Below are 4,515 nucleotides of genomic sequence, written 5' to 3' on the forward strand. Positions count from 1 at the left end.
TATGCAGTACTGAACTATGAACACCAGTGCTGGATGAACCATTTAAGGCAGACAAGACATGGTGCCTTAGGGCCAGCCAAAAATTCGGGCCACAAACTTTGCAATCTCAGGTCGAGGAAACTGTAAAGCAAAGTGCCAAATCTGTACGTGTTTTGTCATGCATATATTCATACACTGTAAATTATATAGAGGAATTAAATAAACTATTTTCTTTTCACATTAAATATTTGTCTTTTTTTGTATTAAATATTTTGTTCTTGAATCTTTTGTCTGGGGTCCATTTCCATGAGACGGAGATCTAATTTAAAATTTTCAGGCCAATCTCTAAAATTTCAAAATGTGCCTTAGGGCCAGCCGAGGCTGAATCCGGCTCTGATGAACACCTCTCCTTGCAGAATTAAAAGTTGGTTTGGTTAGTGCAGGAGGGGAGGGTGAGGGTGGTGTGAATCAAATCTACAAGCATTACATTTACCTTTCAATGCACAACGGTTAGCGATCCGAAAATCGAATACAAAAAAAAAAATTCCCCCGATTTGGACGAAATTAAAACCATTTATTTCATTAACTTATGGGATTATGGATAGCACCGCTTATCGGGGGTGGTGTTTACATGCCATCCAAAGTTGCCCAAAAAGATGGAAGTGAAGCTTCTCCATAAACCGCTGCAGTCGCTGCGGGCGATGGTTCGCTCATGAAGGTGCTCAGTATGGTGTAGTGGCCAAGACCGAGAAAAATGAGTCGACCCCTACCGGAGGTATAACAAGCTGAAACCGGTCTCATTTGAACCGTATTGATACCTAGTTTTCGAAAACTGAGGTTGTAGTTGTTTAAATTGTGCACAACATGATGAATTAACCCCTTGGGTGCGGGAACAAAGGAAAAAAAATGTCCATTTTCAACAATTCATTATTTACTTCAATAAGCATAAAATATATGTAGAATGGTTGAATATTTCAGGGTATTTCTATGTAAGGGACACGTTTTAAGATATTTCAGGGGTTTTTAGGATATTAAAATCTGGCATTTTAGGGGATATTAAAAGGAACCCAAAATACCCCCACATGTAGCATATGTACTGTAAATAAATAAATACAATTAATAATGATAATGACAGTTGGAATTTTCTCCCATGATGATATTATTAGTTAAACCAAGACACCATAGGTGGCATTGCCGCTGCTGATCTTTTGTTTTTGGCATCATGACACCTGTGCCTCTGTCAGTCATGGCTCAAACATGTCAAATCTTATCAATTTCAAGACACTGACCTCAAGAAGAGGATCATCACTCATTGTCTTGGTCAAATTGGGCCTATTGAACAGGTAGGATCTTAAAACCAAAACCAAAGATGTTCTCATAGTACAAGATCAGAGGATTAATGAAACTATGTGCTGCAGGACGCATCAACTATGCTCGCTACACTCCAGCGTATATTGCAGAGATGAAGCAGTTGGAACAAACTCATTCAAGAATGTATGAATACATGATGCAAGGTGTTTTTGTTGTGCGAAGATCCCCACATAGAACATTTAATTGTGTGCCAACTGACCAAGCCCTGGAACAAACTATCAATCAAGAAGTGAAGAGTCGAGGAGGCATCATCGGCTTCACCCTTCGTAAAGGGGCACTTCTGCGCTGGCTGATGACACGACATGTCACTGGGGAATACTCGGAGTCTTTCAAAGACCTTTGCCAATCTGGTTCAAAAGCAAACCTTCATGAGGAGCTTGGAAATGCATGCATGAACAAGGACAAAAACGATCTGAAGAACATGAAAGAATACATTGTCAGCCAGTGTCAAAATCCATTTAATTTAGATGAGGGACCAGAATCGCTTCGAAACATCACCACCGGTCAAATGGCATCTCTAGAAGTTGAGAATTCTCTGAAGTGTATTCCAGAAAAAGGAAAAGCAGCCTATGAGGACTTTGTCAAAGAAAGAATTGGGACCGAACATTCTAAGAGTTTCTGGGACCCCTTGAAGAAAGAAACTGTGTTGACATTTTCAGATATGAAGAAGGCACTCACCAATGACAAGGACTGGAAGCTGATCATTGATACTGAGGTGTTGTTCAGGCGGCTATTGGCTGTCTCACAGAGTCGTAATGTCGATTTGAGGAAGGTACTTTGTTTCGAACTGGCCGCCATGCCACCAGCATCCATGAAGATGGGTCGATGAGGAAAACTGCAAAAGCTGACCTTACCAAGAAGCTTGAGGAAAATTGTGTGGACGTTCTTGCAGAGCTTCCACAAATCTCGGCAATACCTGAACCCACATCATCTGCATACATAATTGATGGGATGGCTATGATTCAGAGTTTGGATGAAAATCACTTCACAACATTCCAAGATTTAGCTACAATAGTTCAGAAACGACTATTACGACTTTTCAGGAATCCTTCATTGGATATCAGTAGCATTACAGTAATCTTTGATCGCTATGATGTCGAGACATCAATCAAATCATCCGAAAGGCAGCAGAGGGGTGCCAACAACATGGTACTAACATTCCAGATTCAAGGAGGCAGACAGGTTCCAAACTACTGCCAGTTTCTGAAAAGTGGAGGCAACAAGTCCAGCCTCGCAAACTTCATCTCTCAACATATTGTTACGGAAATGGCCCTTATTGGACTACTAAATATAGGATTAGCTCAGTTCCCCCATTAAATGCATGTATAGCTAAGTTGTTTGGTAAAAAGGACGTTATATGTGTGTCGGGAGGTAAAAAAGGCTGTATTATTATCTGTGCGGTGGTGGAGGACCGAGAGATCCCTCTTATTCTTACCCCATCCCGGGATAGGCCCCTCCCAGTCAGCTGAGGGGGTGTGGCCTGGAGAGAGGGTGTGGCGAGAGGGAGGAAGTGATGCGGAGGGCAGGGGTTTTTGTTCAGCTTCGCCGAGAGAGGCATGCTCGTGGAACGAGAGAAAAACGAAAGGAAAAAGGAGTTCTCAGTTTGGAAAACTGCAGTCACTGAGAGAAGGCGTCCTCGTGTGTCGAAGGAGTGAACGAGAGAGAAAATGAAGACCTCAATTTCATTTTGGCAGTTTTCAAAACTGCAGTCGCTGGGAGAAGGCATCCTCGTGTGTCGAAGGAGCGAACGAGAGAGCAAGCAAGGACCTTGTGAACAACTTCAGTTTGGCAGTTTGGAAAACTGTAGGCGGTTGAGAGGCTGCTCGTGTGTCGAAGGAGCGAACGAGAGAGCAAGCAAGGACCTTGTGAACAACTTCAGTTTGGCAGTTTGGAAAACTGCAGGCGGTTGAGAGGCTGCTCGTGTGTCGAAGGAGCGAACGAAGGCTTCGTAAAGAGGTTCAGTGTGTGGAGAACAGTCGCTCTCGAGAGGGTGCTCGTGTTTCGAAGCGAGCGAACGTAAGAGAGGCTGCCTGCACATCGAATCGGCGATCGACTCGAAGGAAAGAAAAGGTGATTCGACAGAGAGAGGAACTGAGAGGCGGAAGCGGAAGTCGGGCTTCGAGGCGGGAAGGCAGGAGAGGAGACGCCGGAGCCTCTGATGGTCCCTGCTCACACCAACGGCTCAACACGTTTGCCGATCTGCTTTCCGGAGTCCGGCACCTCAATTTGGGCCTTGTCTGAGGAACAAGCCAGGCCTGGATTTGTATGCTGGACCGTGAGAGAGATCAGCTGAGGCCCATCGTCGACATTGCGCGGGGCCGGAACGCGCTGAGGAGAGCGTGCGCATGCGGTGACTTGAGAAGGAAGAGTACGGCACCGCCATCTTGCCACGCAGCGCGTTTGAGCTGGGAGTTCGAATCCGTGGACATCCGCCTGTTGCGAGCGATATTCGTGCTTTTGACACTGTCCTCTCATCCATGAAACCTCACCAAGTACTCTGTCTTGTCTTGCATGTATGCTGTCTGTCTATCTGTCTTTGTCTGCACGTTGTTTAAGGCATATTTCGGTAGTGACCCCCTCGAAACCTGTCGTCCGTGGTTCCCTAGTTAAGAACGGGTTGAGGATTGTTAATAAAACCATTGTCGTGAATTTTGCTTGTGTTGTGATCCCCAATAAATATGGTTAATTTGTATGAAGTTGCCGCTATGGATAAATTTGTGTCGCGTCGAGGAACGATCCGTTCGATTGGCATATAAAACCAAAATGGTTTCAGACTGGCAGAAAACGCTCGGCATCTGCCAAAACCAGTCTGTAACCAGGGGTTCTATTTCCCCAACTGGCAAAGTACAAGGATTACGTTACGTTGGTATCGCGATTGAAGGCGCGTGACCCGAGGCCTGTGCCGAGCCGGCCGGCGTTATAGATCCCGGAGACGCCGGAGTGGGTTGAGAATCCCTCCGTCGCTGAATCCTTAACAATATATTGGACAATTACGAACAATTACCAAACGAGAAATCAATTATTCTGGCCGGTGGTTTCGGTGATGGCAAGCTGGTGAAAGAGGTACAACCACTCGGAGTCTCATCCGTTGACTCTCTTTAGAGTACACAGGAGGAAGCGGATACTCGGATAATCCTCTATGCCGTCAGTCTCTCACGTGACCAT

The sequence above is a fragment of the Eptatretus burgeri genome, chromosome 8 (genome assembly GCF_056783735.1).
Source record: "Eptatretus burgeri isolate ZD-2024b chromosome 8, Ebu_testis_v1, whole genome shotgun sequence".
In the NCBI taxonomy this organism is placed as follows: Eukaryota; Metazoa; Chordata; class Myxini; order Myxiniformes; family Myxinidae; genus Eptatretus; species Eptatretus burgeri.